The sequence below is a fragment of the Geotrypetes seraphini genome, chromosome 10 (assembly GCF_902459505.1).
Source record: "Geotrypetes seraphini chromosome 10, aGeoSer1.1, whole genome shotgun sequence".
In the NCBI taxonomy this organism is placed as follows: domain Eukaryota; kingdom Metazoa; phylum Chordata; class Amphibia; order Gymnophiona; family Dermophiidae; genus Geotrypetes; species Geotrypetes seraphini.
The window spans coordinates 226,336-247,234 of record NC_047093.1 but is presented as its reverse complement, the minus strand read 5'-3'; the positions used below and the strand labels follow the sequence as shown (position 1 = coordinate 247,234).

The 20,899-nt window shown below is 40.7% G+C and overlaps 1 protein-coding gene across 3 annotated transcripts in view; it reads left to right on the top strand.

Annotated features, from left to right (window-relative positions):
- SLC16A3 (solute carrier family 16 member 3) overlaps positions 1–20,899 on the top strand; it is a 133,719-nt gene that overhangs the window by 44,999 nt on the left and 67,821 nt on the right. Inside the window, exon 1 of one of the 3 annotated variants that reach the window (XM_033961478.1) lies at positions 18,181–18,229. The exons of the other annotated variants lie outside the window; for them this stretch is intronic. The gene's annotated coding sequence lies outside the window, so the exon portion shown is untranslated. Of the gene's footprint in view, positions 1–18,180; positions 18,230–20,899 lie in introns of those variants that run through there. 3 annotated transcript variants of the gene reach the window in all.

Sequence of the window (20,899 nt, the reverse complement as noted above, 5' to 3'; positions counted from 1 at the left end):
TATCGGGCAGGTATTTTGCATGTATTATACACACAAAATAACTGCCCAATTAAAAAAAAGAAAAAAAAGCCCCCTCCCCAACAAAGTTCCCCTTCCCCGAACCAATATGTCGCCTGCTGATGGCCATTGCCATCACCGCTGCTGCAGCTGCAAAAAAAAAGCAGGAGGGATGCCGACTCCCTCCTGCCATCGGCGCTTCCTCCCCCCCAAAAACGCGGACCCCTCCTCCATAAGGCTCCAGTGACGAACAGTCTTCAGGAGCAGGAGGAACTGCAAAGTCCTCCTGTGACGCAATGCCGGCCTTAGGCCCTGCCCCAGTGCATCATGTGATGCAGGGGGAGGGGCTTTAGGCCCCTCCCAGTCGTCACTGGAGCCATACTGAGCAGGAAGGACTGAGCACCCCTCCTGCTCCCAACAGGTACAATGAGGGGGAAGGTTGGCCTTTGTTTTTCTTGGGTTGGGGCAGTCGGTAGTGGGCCTGATAGCAAGAGGGAGTCTGCATCCCTCCTGCCATATTTTTAAATGGCGTGGTGGGGGGAGCATTGAGTGGCAGAAGGGAGTTGGCATCCCTCCTGCCATTTGAGGGTCACCCAGGGGGGGGGCATTTTTTTGACAAGATTGCCCTGTCTTTTATTCATTCTTTTTTATGGGGCAGATATTTTGCAAGTATAACACATGCAAAATATCTATGCCATGGAAAAAATATGAATAAAAAAGACAGGCAGACCTGTCAGTAACACAGTTACCATAAGAACAGCACGGAACACTTCATCATATATCCAACCCACAAGAGTAACATCATGAAGTAAAAGGCTCCTGTCATCTATCTAAATCATCAAAGAAAAGGGTTTTTTAGGGGGGATAATGAATAAATTGTTCAAACCACTATTTTTTCACATATAGTGTCAAATTCTCTAAGTGTATGAATAAAAAATGACTAATATATTATTTAGGTGATCACACCTAACTTATCATATCAACTTATCATATCAACTTATCATCCCAACTTATCAACTTATCACCCCAACATATCAACTTATCACCCCAACATATCAACTTATCACCCCAACATATCAACTTATCACCCCAACTTATCATATCAACTTTCCCAAGTAATGAATAAACTAGGAGGATGAAGTATCATACAGAGGCTACAAGCTCAGTACATAGAACCTCTTATGATATATGTTATTTCAGGTCCTTATCTTGGGTTGATACAGTGCCATATAATCATCTACGTCAATCTTCCATCCCACCCTTAAATCTCCATAACCATTTTTATTTATGTGTAACTAGGAAAAATTTTTTTATTTTATTTTATATTTTGTTTTGTTTTCTTTCCTCAAAACAATTGAAAGAATGATGATAAAAATCTGAAATATGGAATATATATATATATATATGATATTATCAATGAAATAAACAGCAACACATCTATTATTGCAGCACCAGTGTGTTGAGATATGGAATACAAGTTCAGCAACACTTGAGTAGCTTGGATAGGAATGGAAGAATAGATAAGGCGATAGTTGGATGGGCAGATGGGGTCCAATGAGGGTTTTTTGAGAAGCAGCTTAACCACCGCATGTTTGAAGGCAGTAGGGACAGTTGCAGTGGAAATGGATAGGTTGAGAATATGGCAGATGGGAGGGATAACAGTTTGTAAGATGGGATCAAGTAGAGGGGTGGGAATAGGGTCAGAGAGGCATGTAGTAGCCTTGGCTGAAGACAGAAGTGGTGCATTTTCTTCCGCTGTGATTTCAGAGAAGGAAGAAAAGTCAGCGGTAGTTGACGGAGGATCGAGACGGTGAGACCAGGCAATGGGAGCATCCTGAAGAATGAAGGATAAAGGGGTGGTGTGAATTTGTAGTTCAGGAGAGTGCTGCCCGATTCACAATTCGAATTGATACACCGATTCACTTCAGGTGAATCGATTCGAATAGATTTAAAAACAATAAAAATCAGCCTCCCGATTCGGTGACTGACCCTCCCCCCTTGTCCCCTAAAGCAGGAGTGGCAGCACTGCCTCTTGCTAGCCGGCCGCTGCCACTCCTGCTTTAGAGGTGAGGGAGGAGGGTCAGTCAGGAAGTGCTGGTGTCCAGCTTCCCCCAGGCTCCTGCACAACCATTTACCTAATTCCAGCAGTGGAGCAGCCTGCAGAGAGGATCGCTGGTATTTTAGTGATCTTTGCAGGTTTCCATCGGCCTCTGGAGCTGTTTCCTCTGCCGCGATCATGCCTCTGATGTCAGAGGAGGGGCGGGACCGGCAGAGGGATGACAGCTCCGAAGGCCCATGGCAACCTGCAAAGATCGCTAGCACCAGCAATCCTCTATGTAGGCTGCTCCACTGCTGGAATTAGGTAAATGGAGGTCAGGGGGGAATACGCAGGCCTTCCATGGGTGGGATGGGTGGTGGGTGCAGCCCTTCAGGGGTGGTGTTTCAGGCCTTCATGGGGGACAGGCAGACCTTCAGGGATGGGGTGCAGACCTTCAGGGGGGACAGGCCTTCAGGGGTGCAGGCTTTCAGGGGTGGTGGTACAGGCCTTCGGGGGGATTGCCGTCAGGGAGGTGTGTAAGCGTTCAGGGGGAACGGTGTAGGCCTTCGGGGGGGACAGGCTTTCGGGGGAGGGGGGCCCTGGTGTAGAAGTACACAGAGAGAGGGAAGGGAGGGTTCAAAGACATGTGACTTTGGGGGGAAGAAATAATGGATCTAAAAACAGGAGAGGGAGAGAGATGATGGACAATGGGATTTAGGGAGGGAAGGAACAGAAAGGGAGAGAAGTTGGACACAAGGGATGGTGTGGAGGGAGGATAAAGATATTGGATAGGAGGGTAGTTGGGAAGAGAAAGGGAGAGATGGTGGACCTTGGGGTGGTGGGGAAGGAGGGAGAGATGCTGGATGAAAGGATAGTTGAGTAAAGGTGGATCAGGGGATGAAGACAAAAAAAAGGAAAGATGCCAGACCTCCGGGAGAGGGAAGGGGAGGACAGAGATGGAAGATGGATGGTTAGTACGGAGAAAGAAAGAGACCCTGGCAAGCAAGTTATTAGAAGACAACTAGAGCTTGGGACCAACATGATTTGAATAATGACCAATCAACAAAAGGTAGAAAAAATAATTTTATTTTCTATTTTGTGATTACAATATGTCAGATTTGAAATGTGTATCCTGCCAGAGCTGGTGTTAGACCTTGAACATGAGCTAGGATTTAACAGAGAGAGGAAAAGTCTTGTTTGTTTATTTTGTTTACACCACAGTATCAGTGTGGGTAGGAGAGGGTGAAGGGGGTGAAGGGGCTATAAAAGGGGTGAAGAGGCTATAAAATAAACCCACCAGGATGTTTGAAAAAAAACCACCCAATTGGACAGGAAAATCAAATCGAAAAATCGATTCAATAGCCTGAATCGAATCAAAATTTGTTTTCCTGAATCGGGCAGTACTAGTTTCTAATCCCCCGAAGAAGTCTGGTGTGTAACTAAAACACTCTGGATAAAATAGAGCGTTGTGTATTTATGGAAATACCAACGTTCACCTGGGGGGGAGACGGTAGGGAAGGGAATGGAATTTTATGATTTTATGAATGGTTTCATGAAGGTTTGAGTTATTTGTTTGTATATTAGCTGGGAGGGAGGGGAAAATTTCTTTGTTGCAGTAATATTTGAAAGTTTGCTGCACTTATTATACAATGTACATATATGTGATTCATTTGTAGTTTGAAAATCAATAAAGAATTTAAAAAAAAAAGAAATCCAAGGGTGCTAAATATGCTGGCAGGTGAGAGGCTGATATGCACGGGTGGGGAGAGGGACCTTGCAGTGATAGTGTCTGAGGATCTGAAGGTGATGAAACAGTGTGACAAGGCATTGGCTTTAGTCAGAAGGATGCTAGGCTGTATAGAGAGGCATAATCGGCAGAAGAAAGGAGGTGTTGATGCTGCTGTACAAATTGTTGGTGAAGCCCCACTTGGAATATTGTGTTCAGTTTTGGAGGATATAAGAAGTTCAATATCATATAATCCTGTGCCTGATTATTGGCCCTGAAGCAGCAGAAAAAGTAATGCTCCGGTTGTGGTTCCAGCTGTTTAATAGATGGCACACGTAATAAGAGAGCGTTAAAGATAAGTAATCACCTGTTGGTATTTTTCAAATCATTAGGGTGGTCTATTGCATATGTTCACAAACTAAGTGAATTTCAAAATAAGGTCTTAAATAAATAAGAATAATTTTATTAAATTGATTGAAGGTTACAACAAAAAAATAAAAAATATATAGAGAGAGAGAATCAGGGTTTTGGCCAATGATTGAATTGTGGAGCAAACGTGTGGATTCTAACTACGCTGACAGTGTCAGTTTATGATAAAACTAAGCGTAGAGCTCCAAACTCTGAGGCCTTTTTCCTGAATTAGAAATATAGATACATGGATAATTAGATAAACACACTAAACTTGCATTTATTCCAGACTCCGCTAATAGAGTGGATTATATGTTGAAGTTATACTAGCTATTTGTACCACTCAGTTAGGTATAGCTTAAGGATATAAGAAGACTTAAAGAAGTCCAGAGGAAGGTGACGGAAATTGTAGGGGGTTTGCATCAAAAGACATATGAGAAGAGAATGGAAGACCTGAATTTGTATACTCGAGAGGAGAGGAGGGATAGGGATGATATTATACAGAAGTTTAAATACTTGAAAGGTATTAATATAGAACCAAATCTTTTCCAGAAAAAGGAAAATCGTAAAACTAGAGGACATAAATTGAGGTTGAGAGGTGGTAGACTTAAAATGAATGTTAGGCAATTCTTTTTCACAGAGGTGGTGGTTGATGCCTGGAATGCCCTCCCAAGAGAGGTGGTGGAGATGAAAACAGTAACAGAATTTAAAAAGACGTATGATGAATACAGTGGATTTCTAATTAGAAAATGAATGGTATAAATTGAAGAACTTGGGCCGGTACTAGGCAGACTTCCACAGTCTGTGCCCTGTATATGGCAATTCGGTTTAGAATGGACTAGGGAGGGCTTTGATGGGAACTCCAGTAACATGGGGAGGAGCTGGGCAGACTTTTACGGTCTGTATCCTGCAAATGATGAGAGGGTTTGCAGGGGTGGGCAACTCCAGTCCTCGAGGGCCGGAATCCAGTCGGGTTTTCAGGATTTCCCCAATGAATATGCTTGAGATCTATTTGCATGCACTGCTTTCAATGTATATTCATTGGGGAAATCCACAGTAACTTAAGTAGTTGGAACCTATGGACAGTACCATAGTAACATAGTAAATGACGGCAGATAAAGGAAGATAATTCCAACGTAACTGATCTACTATCCTTCCTTACATCATTGGGTTTTTCCAAACCACCTCCAACTAAAACCCATCAGACAGGTCACCACTTAGGTTTGATCACATTTCTTTCTAATGTTTCAATTACTCCCAGTGTAAGTTTTAAAGGTGAAACTTGGACCAATACTCCTTGGTTGGACCATCTTTTATGTAATTTTGAATTATGCTGGATTAAAAGACAATTTAAAACAAAACCAAGGAACAATTTCTGAGAGAAAACTATTTGCTCAAGAGGTCAACTGAACCCAGTAGAATTTTGAATGCATTATAGCTTAATATCTAACTCAGTTTTTGATTCAAATTTCATTTTAGGATGGAAAAACTTTAGCGATCAGGTCTTAAACGATATTGCACCTCTGAAAGAACGCAGGAAAAGACAATGTTTATCAGACAGCTGGCATGATACTGATTTAATTGTTTTAAAGTGAGAATTACATAAATTGGAAAGAATATGGTGTAAATCAGGGAAAGATGAGGACAGACTTACTTGGCGACTAAAGGTCAAAGAATATAAAAGAATGATCAAAGAAAAGCGTTGCAAACATTACTCTCAAAAAATTAATTCTCCTACTTTAAATAGTAAAGAACTTTTCAGAATAATCAACTCTTTGTTTGATATTGATTTACATAAACGTTCTAATACAGATTTTCCACCTTTTGCTACGAATTTTGCTACAAAAATTCATAATTTGAGATTGTCTCTTGTAGGTTCAAACTCCGATTTACCAATCACTCTAATTCATTTAGGAAAAGAAAGTTCAGCTGTTGATATGATCTGGAATCATTTTGAAAATCTAGATTGGAACCAATTCCTCAAGCTAAATTCAAAATATGTAACATCAAATTGCCTATTGGATAACTGACCACTGACTATTAAGAAATCAGCCCCTGTCTCCTTAAAGGCTGAATTCTTTAATTGGGTTTCTTTATGCATGTGTACTGGCAAATTTCCAGCGGAACTTGGTCATATCCTTGTGACTCCTATTAATAAAAATTCTATGGAGTCTGTTTCCTTGACTGCTAACTACAGACCTATTGCCAACATACCATTTTTTTCTTAAACTAATGGAAGGACTGGTTAACATCGATCTCATTAAATACTTAGAAAAGTTCAACATCCTACATGACTCAGTCTGGTTTTCGTACAAATCATAGTACCGAAACAATTTTAGCTTCCATGACTGATCATCTTTTTAATTTGTTTTCCCTGGGAAAAAGCGCATTGGTACTTCAGTTTGACCTGAGCAGTGCCATTGACCTTGTTGATTATGACATTTTGCTTAGTTGCTTTGATTCCATTGGCATTTCTGGACAGGCACTAAATTGGTTAACGGGTTTCCTAAAAAAACATATCTATCAGATTTTCAATGAAGGAACTTTCTCCCTTGCTTGGTGTAATCCCTGAGGAGTTCCACAGGGCTCCCCACTCTCCCCTTCACTTTTCAATGTCTATATGGCTTCATTGGGAAATATGTTATCCAATTTAAAATTGAAATCATATATATATGCGGATGACATTACAATTATTATTCCCATAACCTCATTGATAAGAAAAATTTGATTTATCTTATTATGCTAATGTAATTTTGAAAGTTTTTTTGTAATATCACTGTCTCTATACAGTGTCATCCTTTGTAAACCACTCTGAACTGTTTGTCGTATTGCAGTATATTATTATTACTAGTGTTTTAGCCCGTTACATTTAACGGGTGCTAGAGTAGATGTCTGTCTGTTTTTTCTTATTTGTCTCTCTCTCCTTGGACGCTGTCATTCTTTCTGTCTGTGTCTCTCCTTGGCCCCCTGTCTGTCTATCTTTATTTCTAACTCTATCATCTTCCCTCAGTCCTGCATGTGGCCTTTTTTTCTTTGTCCTCCCCACTTCCTTCCAACATCTGCTCCCCCTGTCCTCCACACTTCCATTCAGTGTCTGTCTCCCTCTCTCTACCCCTTCCATCTACTGTTCACCCTCTGTCTTGCCCCTTCCATTCACTGCCCTCTCTTCTCTTTCCATCCAGTGTCTACCCTCTCTCTCTGTTCCATATGGCATATCCTCCTTCCTTTCCCCCTTCCTTTTCCCTTGGTCTGGCATACCTTCCTCCTTCCTTCCATGCCCTGCCATCTCTTCTTCCCTCCAAGTCATTCTCTCCCCCTCTGCTCCCTTTCCTCCTTGAACTTCATTGGGCAGCAGCAGCAGCAGCATTCACAATTGATTGCTGTTGCTGGCTTCAGGTCTTCCTCTCTGGCAGGCCCTGTCTTCATGAAAACAGGAAGTAGGCAGGACCCGCCAGAGAGGAAGGCCTGAAGCCAGCAACAGCAGCAAATTGTAAACGCTGCTGCTGCCCAAAGAAGCCAGGCCTTGAAGCACCCGAGGCAGACCGCTTCTCTCCCCTCCCAGCCCAACCCCCGCTGACTCTGCTATCTCTCCCTCCCATGCGACCCTCCCAGCGAGATGACCTTAATAACAAACCTCCCTCCAGCGTTGTCAGCCGCAGCATGCTAAACAGGCTGCTTCGCGGCTTTCTCCTGCCATTGAGTCCTTCTGTCGCATCACTGATGACGCGGCAGAGGGACTCAACGGCAGGAGAAAGACGCAAAGCAGCCTGTTTAGCGTGCTGCGGCTGACAACGCTGGAGGGAGGTTTCTGCCGGTATGTGCAGGAGAAGCAGTATGTCCCTCCCTCTCCAGTACCTGTGGAGCTGCCGCCGCTCTTAATAAATTGAACAGGTGCGGCTCCTGAGTCGGCCACAGCGCTCGAGTGTGGGCCCGTTGTAAGCGCGCATGTGCTCTCCTGCCTTCCAAGGACATACGGAACACGCAGGTAGAAGTGCGCATGCGCCGCTTAGGGTTTTATTATAAGAGATTATTAAAGAACTGAACGGTCCATCCAGTCTGCCCATTAGTTATACCCATTAAAAATACATGATTAAATTAACTTGCTTTTCTTTGATATTTCTGAGTCATAGACTGTATTGTCCCAGGTTCCAAATGCTGAAGTTGCCGTCCAAGCTCACTTCAGCCTATCCAACCGGTGATAGGTCAAATGCGCACAAGATAACAGTGCACCAACAAAACTGCCAAGACAAGTCAGCGCAAAGATAACAGCGCGCAGGACAATTGAGCGTAAGGATAACTCAGCGCAAGACAATTGAGCGCAAGGATAACTCAGCGCAAGACAATTGAGTGCAGGGACAACTCAGCGCAATGACAATTCAGCACGCTTTAAAATGGCACATGGCGAAGGGCACACACATGTTCAGCACGTCACCGCGTTATTACATCACCACATTATCAGTATGGTTCCACGTCACCACGTTATCAGTATGGTTCCCTTGCCTCTTTGTGCTTTGAATATAAGTCACGTGAATGCATTTTCGTTACTATGGTTACGTTTCCTCTTTATATATGTGCTCAGAACAGCCCGCCTTCCTTTCGCTGCCTGACCGTGTCCGTTATAGGTAAAGCTCTGGTTTTGCTAGAACTTGCTCTATAACAGATATTTGTCTTGCGCGGATTTTACTCGCCTTTGATGAAAGCAACACTATTTCCAAATTTCTTCATTTGCAGGTATGTTTATATTTTCGGTTCATGCACACGCGGACAGTATATTTCATGTCATTACTTTTGAAAGCTATATAAGATGCGCGCTACACAATCGCAAGAAAACCGAAGGTATAATAATAAAACTCTGAGTGCGCTTGTTCAGATTAAAGTTTTGTTGTTTATAAAGGAACACTTAGCGCACATGCGCAGATCAAAGTTTTGTCATTCTATCCAACCATCCTGTTTGCAAGATATCTGCCATAAAGTCTGACCAGTAACATCCTCATGTTCCAAGTTAATGGAGTTCCCATTGATGCTCTCCCCAGCCCAATCCTACAGCAAATCATCACATATGGGACACAGACCATGCAAGTCTGTCCAGTACCGAACTTAGATCTTTAATTTACATTCTTCGTTTTCTAATTAAAGATCCTCTATGTTTATCCACACTTTTTTTGAATTCCATCACCGTTTTTCTCTCCACCACTTCCCTTGGGAGGGCATTCCAGGCATCCACCACCCTCTCCATGAAAAAGAATTTCCTAACATTGCTCCTGATTCTTCCACCCTGCAACCTCAATTTACGCCCTCTAGTTTTACCATTTTCTCTTCTCTGGGAAAGATTTGGTTCTATATTAATACCTTTCAAGTATTTAAACATTTGTATCATATCTCCCCTCTCCCTCCTCTCCTCCAGGGTATACATATTCTACATTTACGCAGACGACATTACTGTAGTGATCCCTCTAACCTCCCTAACGTCACAATACATCAACTCCTTAACCAACATCCTACATCAGATAGAGTGCTGGATGATGGCCTTCAAACTGAAACTCAACACAGAAAAACCCAAATTCTTCCTGGCATCCCCCAACGAAAAGATAAAAGAAAATGCAATTCACTTACAGAGTCGAGAATACAAAATTGACCAAACCATAAAGATACTGGGGGTAACCCTAGACAAACACCTAACCCTGGAAAATCACACAAACTTATTGTTTCAAAAAAGTATTTCGGTTCTATGGAAACTTCGCACTATTAAAAAATTTGACGAAAAGTCCTTCCGTGTACTAGTACAATCATTCATCTTAAGCACTCTAGATTACTGTAATATCATATACCTAGGTGCTTATAAAAAGAACCTCACCAAACTGTTTAAAAAATGGGAACACATTACCCCTTACTATCAGAAACTCCACTGGTTACCCGTAGAATCCAGAATCATCTTCAAGTTTGCTTGTATTTGTTACAAAGCTCTCTTTGGGATGCTTCCAACTTACCTAATCTCCCAGTTCTTTCTCAACGGTTCCAACAAGAGCACTCGCAGAACAAACCTATTTAATTACCCTTCCCTGAAATCTTACCAATACAAAAAGTTTCTAGATAGAATGTTATCATTCCAGACAGCCAGGCTGAACACATGGCTTGGAAAACCCATACTTGAGGCCACTACATACACAGACTTTAGAAAATCCCTGAAAACTCGATTGTTTAACAAATTCTAAATTCCCAACCCACCTCTTCCTTGCTACGGCACTTCTCTCTACCTCGCCACCCCCAACTCTAGATTTGAGACTAACTCTTACCCTCTCTCCCTTTGTATCCCATGTCCTGACAAAATGTATCTTTATCGTAAACCACTTGTATGACTTGTATCGCACGTACTGACAAAATGTATTTTTATTGTAAACCACTTGTATTCCATATACTGACAAAATGTATCTTTATTGTTAACCGTTTGTATCCCATGTACTGTCAAAATGTATCTTTACTGTAAACCGCTTTGAACTTCACGGTATAGCGGTATATAAGAAATAAATTATTATTATTATTATATTTAGGTCTTCCAGTCTCATACTTTTGGTTCAAACCCTTTACCATTTTCATTGCCTTCTGAACCACTTCAAGTCTTTTTATATATTTTCACCAGATGCGACCTCCAAAACTGAACACAGTACTCCAAGTGTGGCATCACCAATGACCTATATAGAAGCATCAATACCTCCCTTCTTCTGCTGGTTATTCCTCTTTCTATACAGCCTAGCATCCTTCTGCCTACAGACCATGCAGACTTCTACAGTCTATGACCCAGTAATATCAAAGAAAGTGTAACTGGATGGACCATTCAGGTCTTTATCTGCTGACATTTACTATGTTACTATAATCTGCCAGGCAAATAAATGGGAAAGAGCAACTCCATTGTTGACAACTACATTGGCTTCCTCTAGAAGCACAAATGCAAACTGCATGGTAAGAAAGAAGGGATGGAGCCTGGAGAGCTTCCCAAACAGTTTGGGGATTACAAAATGTTCCTTTGGGGTCATGGCCTAGGAGGTGTATCATTATTCTGCACTTCAGGGCTCATTCAAATTTATTTTGCCACATGATGGGGGGTCACACCCACAAAAAGATTGGGAATCATTGTGCTAGAGAACCTTTTCTTTTCAGGTGGCCAAACTGAATTTATGGCTTGCCAAAACTGTGTTAGAAGCCTCCTCTTATCTTGATTTTAGAAAACAGATAAAAATTCAATTATTCAATAGGCTGGGTTCTTAATGTATGTTATTATTTAACTTAACATTTTTTATTCCATTTTAAAATTGTCTGTATTTTTCTTACATTGTAAGTATTTCTTCCCATGCATTTAACTTGCCAAATCTCAAATGATTTGTATTGTATGTACCATGCTTAATTGTTGTGAACCGCCTAGAACTTTCAGGTATGGCGGTATATAAAAATAAATTATTATTATTATTTATTATCATAGCAGAACTCAGCACAACTTGGAAACTATACCATATAATTTCTTATATCCCACAAATTTTGGCTTGGAATCACTGCAGTTTACAAAAGAATTACAAGAATAGGCAGTAGAAATTACAGCAAGGTTTTTAGGGCTCTATGTGGTTAGATCACTAAGAGAGAAATGATATGTCTTTAGCACTTTCCTGTATTTATAATAGGTGGGGAGTTGATGCAAACTCAACAGTAGGACATTCCAAACTGTGGGCTCTTGAAATTCGAAGGTAGACTCAAACAGTTTTTTTCATTGAACTTGTTAGGGAGATGGGAAGGCCAGTTTGAGGCGATGTGTTGTTCTCGAGTTAAGGGAAGAATGTGTCGCCTTAATATCCGATACTAGTCCATTGGAGTTCTTTCCATATATTGCCTTGTAGACCATGCAGACAATCTTAAATTGAATCATTTTTTCACTGGCAACCAGTGTAATTCTTCCATTAGCGGACTAGTCTTCTCGAATCAATTTACTCGGAAGATTAATTTGGCTGCTGTGTTTTGGAGTATCTGTAGGCTCTTTTCAGTTAGAACATAGTACAATAAGTTACAATAGTCTAAGTAGGAGAGTAAAACAGTCTGCACAACTATTCTAAAACTGGTCCAGGTTAAGATGGATCTTATTACTCATAGTCTTAAAAAGAAGTTGGTGCAATAAAGTCAGCTACATAAATTTGTGAGTAAATGTGCCACAGCTTCCATTATTGATGCTGGTTGCTGCCTAACAAAATCAGAAGAGACTACAGGATACATCGGACCCTTTGCCCCAGCACTTGGTTCTTGTGTTGCAAAGAATTATAGATTGCAAAGGGTACATTTGCACGCAATGCCTAAGATTACATGCTAAGACTCAAAAACTAAATAAGAACATAAGAACATAAGAACATAAGAAGCGCCATCTCCGGATCAGACCTTCGGTCCATCAAGTCCGGCGATCCGCACACGCGGAGGCCCTGCTAGGTATTCACCTGGCTTATTTTATAGCCAACCATATCTTTATATGCCTATCTCAAGGAGATATGCATCTAGTTTGCTTTTGAAACCTAGGACTGTCGATTCCGCAATAATCTCCCCTGGGAGAGTATTCCAGATGTCAACCACTCTCTGTGTGAAGCAGAACTTCCTGACATTAGTCCTGAACTTGCCCCCCCTTAGCTTCATTTCATGTCCTCTTGTCCGTGTCAAATTGGACATTGTAAATAATCTTCTCTGCTCTATTTTGTCAATTCCTTTCAGTATTTTGAAGGTCTCGATCATATCCCCACGCAGTCTCCTTTTCTCAAGGGAGAACAATCCCAGTGTTTTAAGTCGATCCTCATATTCCAGTTTCTATACCTAGTATCTTAATAGGATTTAATTAAGCAGCTCAATAATAAGAAGCAGACAGTAATCCAAGAGCAAGAGGGGAGCTATCCAGTCTTTTGTACCCAGTGTCACAAGTATTATCATCTCCCAGTTGGTGAGAAATGTGTGTGTGCTCACTGCAAAGAACTCCTGGCCCTCAGAGAACAAATTTGTTCCCTTGAGGCTAGAGTTGCAGACTTGGATGAGCTGAGGGAGACCTAGAGGTTCATAGAGGAGACCTAGAGGGATGTTGTAGAGAAGTCCCACTTCCAGTCTGGCAGCCCCTGTGCTACCTTGGAAGAGGGAGGTTTCTTAACCAGGTCTCCTGTAACCAGAGATGAAGATGCAATATCCTCTTGCACCGAGGATCTATCTCCAGGGGCTTCAGCCCAGAAGGGAGGAGTAAGGACAGCCATTGTATTGAGAGATTCAATCATTAGGCATGCAGATAGTTGGGTGGCTGGTGGGCATGAAGATTGCCTGGTACAAAGGTGGTGGACCTCAGGCATCACTTAGATATGTTAGATAGTGCTGGGAAAGAGAAGGCTGTCATGGTACATGTAGGTACTAATGACATAGGAAAATATGGGAGGGAGATTCTGGAAGCCAAATTTAGTCTCCTAGGTAGAAAGCTGAAATCCAGATCCTCCAGGGTAGTATTTTCAGAAATGCTCCCAGTTCCACCTGCAGGACCCAAGTTGAGGGATTTAGATTTGTTAGGAACTGGGCTACCTTCTGGGATGGAACTAGGTTTCTGGCACTAACATTTAAAAAGGAGATAAAGCAGCTTTTAAACTAAGATAACGGGGGAAGCCGACAGTCGCCCAGGAGCAGATGGTTTGGTGTGGAGTATCCTTGAAGAATACTGTTGAATCAGAACATTTAGGGAGGCCTAATAGAGAGGTTTCAAAAATGGAGGAAGAAAGCCTAGAGCGCTTAAGAGGGAAGCAGAGTAAAGATGTGAAGTTATCCCTGTCATCTTTTCAGCAGCCTGCAGATAAAAGGAAAAAACACAATTTGAAGTGTCTGTATTCAAATGCTAGAAGTCTAAAAAATAAAGTAGGAGAGTTAGATTATATAGTACTGAATGATGAGGTAGATATAATAGGCATCTCAGAGACCTGGTGGAAGGAGGACAATCAATGGGACACTATCTTACCTGGTTACAAATTATATTTTAATGATAAAGTAGATCAAATTGGAGGGGGGGGGGTTGTACTATATGTTAAAGAGGGAATTGAATCAAACAAAATAAACATTCTGCACAACACAGATAGCAGTGTGGAATCCATATGGATAGAAATTCTATGTATGAAGGGAAGGAATATAAAGGTAAGGGTTATACTACCATCCCCCTGGACAGAATGAGTAGACAGATGAAGAAATGTTTTCAGAGATGAGGAAAGCTGGCAAATTGGGCAACAATATAATAATGGGTAATTTCAACTACCCCTGTATACTTAGGCGAAAGAGTAAGTTTCAACCACCAACTTTTTACTAATCTCTTACTCAAAATAACAAACAGAAGTCTATAGCCAACTAGAGTGTACTGCTATATCATTGAAGTTTCAGAAGAAAAATTCACTGGGTTGGAGAAAAAAGGCCTCAATTTGGCTTCATAGGCCCCAAAAATCTCCCAAACCCCATTGGTCTTGGTCTCATATGTTTCATATATTTCAATTAAAAAAATACTTCAATCCTAAATCATCTTCTTTCAATTGAAATTAAACACAGCACTCTGCAGGCAGTCACTTCATAAAGCAGCACATCAGTGAAAGAAAAACCAGAATAGTTAATTAGCATACTCTGATTCTCCTCCGTGCTCCAACAAACCTTTCACAAACAGAGTGCGCTGGATTTCACGGTTTGGATATAGTGGACACTGCTGGAAGTGTTTGTGAAAGGTCCATTAGAGCACGGAGGAGAATCAGAGCAAGCTAAGTAACTTTTGTGTTTTTTTCTTCACTGCTGTGCTGCTTTATGAAGTGATTGCCTGCACAGTGCTGTGTTTAATTTAATTTGAAACATGATTAAATTTGAGCTGATAACTGGAGTGATGTCACTAAATAAATGTACTGTAGCGGCGTTTAATTTTCACAAGGGCGACTTTGATAAAATGAGGAAAATGGTTAAAAAGAATCTAAAAGAGTCTGTGGCAAAGGTCAGAAGTGTAAACCAGGAATGAATGTTATTTAAAAATACTATCATGGAAGCCCAGACCAGATGTATTCCACGTATTAAAAAAGGTGGAAAGAAGAGAAAACGAGAGCCAGCATAGTTAAAATGTGAAGTGAAAGAGGCTATTACAGCCAAGAAAACATCCTTTAAAGAATAAAGAAAATAAGAAGAGACATAAGCACTGGCAAGTTAGATGCAAAACATTGATAAAGAAAGCTAAACAAGAATATGAAGAACAAGTTGCCAAAGAGGCAAAAACTCATAGTAACAATTTTTTTAGGTACATCAAAGCAGAAAACCTGTGAGGGAGTCTCTGGGACCATTGGATGATCAAGGAGTAAAAGGGGCACTCAGAGAGGATAAGGCCATAGTGGAGAGACTGAAAATAATTTTAATAATTTAGATTCATCCTCAATTTCTACTTTCTTGACTCTAAAAAAAGATCTTTCCAACAAAAACATGGATGATCAATTGTCCACATGGGACACTGCAATTCATGCGCTCATCCTAAATACTACCCCTGAGATAACAAAAACTATCTCACCCAAGATGCAAAAAAAAAAAAAAAAATTAAAAAATCCATGGTTTACTGAAGAATTACATTTTTTAAAACTATAGCTTAGGAGTCTAAAACAAAAATGGAGGAAAAGCAAAACTATAGATAATTTTAACAAATTTCATGCTCAAGCTTCCTTCTATAAGGCTAAAATTACTCTAAGAAATCATATTATTTATCATGCATTAATAAAGCCAAAAACCCAGCAATCCTCTACAAAATTCTAAAATCTCTATCTCCCAGCTCAAAGAAAAGAGAATTAACTTCTACTAATCTTCCATCTGCCCAATCCTTGACAAACTTCTTCCAACAAAAAATTGAGAATATCAGAAAACAAATTGAGACTCACCCCATCCCCACCCCCACTATAAATCATACCGATCAACTTTCTCCCTCTAGTACTCATCCCGATGACCAAATGCTCTACTTTTAACCTTCCTACCCTACCTGAAATTCAACGTATCTTTCAGGCTATTAACATCAAGGGATCTAAAGCAGAAGTGATACTCCCATTCATCTTGAATAAATTTTTTTCTCAGTTTGGGGTCCTTATACATTCTCTAGTAATTAACAGCTTAGAATCAGGAACTTTACCACAACTCTGGAAAACTTCTATCATTAATCCCATCATTAAGGATCAACAAGTTAGCATATCTGAAGAATCCAATTATTGCCCAATAGCAAAAATTCAGTTTTTAACGAAATTGACAGAAAAAATTGTTTTCAACCAGATATCAGAATTTGCTGAATCTACTAACATTCTGCACCCCCACCAAACAGGCTTTAGGATAAACCATTCAACCGAACATTCTCTATTAGGGATGCAAACTACCATGCTTTACCATCTAGACCAGTGATCCTCAACCCTGTCCTGGAGGACCACCAGGCCAATCGGGTTTTCTGGATAGCCCTAATGAATATGCATGGAGCAGATTTGCATGCCTGTCACTTCCATTATATGCAAATCTCTCTCATGCATATTCATTAGGGCTAGCCTGAAAACCTGATTGGCCTGGTGGTCCTCCAGGACAGGGTTGGGGACCACTGATCTAGACCACCACAAATCAATGGTCCTTATCTCCCTAGACCTCTCTGCTGCTTTTGACTCAGTAGATCATGCACTTCTCTTAGAAAGACTTGAATCCAATGGAATTACAGACCAGGTTCTCAAATGGCTACAGTCCTACTTCTCAAATCGTCAATCTAAAGTCATTTTCAATAATGCCTCATCAGATCTCTCTGCTTGTCTAAGTGGTGTACCACAAGGCTCTATTCTTTCTCCTTTACTGTTGAATATTTTCCTCTCTCCTCTACTTACCTTATATCAGTCAATTGGTTTTTCAGCTTATGCAGATGATATCCAATTATTACACCCACTAAACCCAGAAAATACCCATGAAATTACAGAAATTAACAATAAACTCAAACATATTAGACTATGGCTGAAAGTAAATATGCTAGCCTTAAATGCTTCAAAAACAAAAATAATGTTCTTCCCCTGGAAAGAGGGAATAGCACTAAACACCCCAATTCTTCTCAATACCTGTCCCCAGGACCATGTTGATTCTATAAAAATCCTAGGAGTTGTATTTGATTTAAAAAAAACTAATTTTCTACAACCATATAAGTTCTGTTATCAAATCATGTTTTTTCAAACTGCAACTGATTCGGTCAATCTCTAAATTCTAGAACCAAAATCCATTAACATTCTGGTTCATTCATTAATCATTGCAAAGTTAGATTACTGTAATAGTTTATTTACCGGAGCATCCCAGAAAGAATTAAGACGCCTACAAATAATTCAAAATGCCGCAATTAAATTAATAACAAAATCTAGAAAATACGACCATGTAAACTCCCTACTTCGAAATGCCCATTGGCTGCCAATTAATCAAAAAATCTCTTACAAAATCTCTTTAATTACGTTTAAAACAATTCATTCTAAACAGCCCCAATGTATTGTTAAATATCTTATCCCATATGAGCCACCCCGCAGTCTTAGATCATCTAATTGTAAATTGCTGACGGTCCCCTCCCTTCATATAATAGGAACCAAAAGGCACAACATTTTCTCAATTGTAGCCTCACAACTTTGAAATACCCTACCAGCTCTCGTAAGAGAAGCCAACCTTGAACGTTTCAAAAGCCTACTCGAGTCATTTATTTAAAGAATCTTTTAACATTTGATTTAGTAATTTACAGTATCCTTTTAACTCCCTTAAGGAATTAAGCAGCAATGAACCCTTTCCTTTTGTTTTTTTTCCTTATTTGGCTTTCGTTCCTATCCAATTTGTATTTCCAACCCTATTCCCTTTTGTTTCCTGTCTGTCTGTCTCATTTATCCCCTTTTAATATGCAATGTATCAGTTGATGTTTCTCTATCATTGTTTTCTTAAGAACATAAGAACATAAGCATCGCCTCTGCCGAGTCAGACCACAGGTCCATCGTGCCCAGCAGTCCGCTCTCGCGGCTGCCCCCCAGGTCAGTGACCTGCAAATGATCCTCTTTTGAAGACATTTTGACCTGTATAGTACCCCCTCTGTCTATATCCCTCAATCCCCTTTTCCTTCAGGAACCTGTCCAACCCCTTCTTGAAAACCGTATGTGTTAATGGTATTGTTAAAGGCATTTATATTATGTTCATGATCTGTTTTTTTATTTTATTTTTTTATATTGTAAATTCGTTTAGAAATTGGATAAGCGATCAAATCAAATTTTAATAAAACCTTGAAACCTCTGCTTTGGTCTTTACGGAAGAAGATGTAAGAAATCTTCCAGAACCAGAAATGGTTTTCAAGGGTGATGAGATAGAAGAATTGAAAGAAATCTCGGTGAACTTGGAAGATATACTAAGCTAAATCGACAAGTTAAAGAGTGATACATCACCTGGATTGGATGGTACTGAAAGAACTCAAACATGAAATTGCTGATCTGTTGTTAGTGATCTGTAATCTGTCGCTAAAATCATCTGTGGTACCTGAAGATTGGAGGGTGGCCATTGTTATGCCAATTTTTAAAAAGGGTTGCAAGGAAGATCCGGGGAATTATAGACCGGTAAGCCTGACCTCAGTGCTGAGCAAAATAGTGGAAATAATTATAAAAAATAAAATGTGGAACATGTAGACAAATATGATTTATTGAGACAGAGTCAACATAGGTTTAGCCGAGGGAGGTCTTGCCTCACCAATATGCTTGACTTCTTTGAAGGTGTGAATAAACATGTGGATAAAGTTCCCCATGAGAGGCTCCTGAGAAAATGAAAAGTCATGGGATAGGAGGCAATATTCAGTTGTGGATTAAGAATTAGTGTTAGGACAGAAAACATAGGGTAGGGTTAAATGGCCATTTTTCTCAGTGGAGTAGGGTAAATAGCGGTGTGCCACAGGGATCTATACTGCGGTCAGTGCTATTTAACTTATTTATAAATGATCTGGAAATTGGAATTATGAGTGAGGTCATTAAATTTGCAGATGACACTAAACTTTCGGACCTCATTAAAATGAAAAAAGAAACATTTATCACCTATAAACATCTTGGGAAAAGGGAGGCAAAAGAAGACTATCTGGCCAGATCTAAGGCTGTCAAAAAGGCAGTCAGGGAAGCCAAACTTCAAACAGAGGAAGATCTAGCACGGAACATTAAAAAAGGGGACAAATCCTTCTTTAGGTACATTAGCGACAGGAAGAGAAACAAAAATGGAATAGAACGCCTTAGGCAATCAGATGGAAACTATGCAGAATCTGATACTGCCAAGGCAGAACTGCTAAACAAATACTTTTGCTCAGTATTCACCTGTGAAGCACCGGGAAATGGTCCACAACTGCAAATAAGAGACAGCCAAAATGACCTGTTTCGTGATTACGAGTTTACACCTAGTAGCGTCTACCACGAACTTTCAAGACTCAAAGTAGACAAAGCCATGGGGCCAGACAATCTACACCCCAGGGTACTCAGAGAGCTGAGTGAAGTTCTGGCAGAACCACTATCCGTACTCTTCAATCTTTCCATGCGCACGGGAAAAGTACCCCTAGACTGGAAAACAGCTAACGTAATTCCACTCCACAAAAAGGGCTGCAGAACAGAGACAGGAAATTATAGACCGGTGAGTCTCACATCCATAGTGTGCAAACTCATGGAAACACTGATCAAACAGGAACTTGACAAAATTCTAGACGAAGAAAATTTACGTGATCCACATCAACACGGATTTACCAGGGGAAGGTCCTGCCAATCTAATCTGATTGACTTCTTTGATTGGGTGACCAATCATCTGGATGCCGGTGAGTCCCTTGACGTGATATATTTGGACTTCAGCAAAGCTTTTGATAGCGTCCCACACCGCAGGCTGTTGAACAAACTAAAATCGATGGGATTAGGAGATACATTCATTACATGGGTAAGGGATTGGCTAGATGGTAGGCTTCTAAGGGTGATGGTAAACGGTACCCCCTCCAAAATGTCAGCAGTGATGAGTGGAGTACCTCAGGGCTCTGTCTTAGGGCCGATTCTATTCAATTTATTCATAGGAGATTTGACCCTAGGACTTAGAGGAAAAGTATCACTGTTTGCCGACGATGCCAAACTATGCAACATAGTTAACAAAAGCAGTGTGCCTGACTTTATGACGCAGGACCTAAAACAGCTTGAACAGTGGTCATCAACTTGGCAGCTAGGCTTTAATGCTAAAAAATGTAAAGTAATGCACCTAGACAAAAAAAATCCACACAGAACTTACACACTAAATGGTGAAACCTTGTCCAGGACCACGGTGGAACGGGATTTAGGAGTGATCATTAGCGACGACATGAAGGCTGCCAATCAAGTGGAGAAGGCTTCGTCCAAAGCAAGACAGATGATAGGCTGTATCCGTAGGGGTTTTGTCAGCAGAAAACCTGAAGTCATAATGCCACTGTACAGATCCATGGTGAGACCTCATCTCGAATATTGTGTTCAATTCTGGAGACCACACTACCGAAAAGATGTGTTGAGAATTGAGTCGGTTCAGCGAATGGCTACCAAGATGGTCTTGGGGCTCAAGGATCTCACGTATGAAGAAAGGTTAAAAAAACTGCGGATGTACTCACTGGAGGAGCGAAGAGAGAGAGGGGACATGATTGAGACCTTTAAGTATATTACTGGGCGTATAGAGGT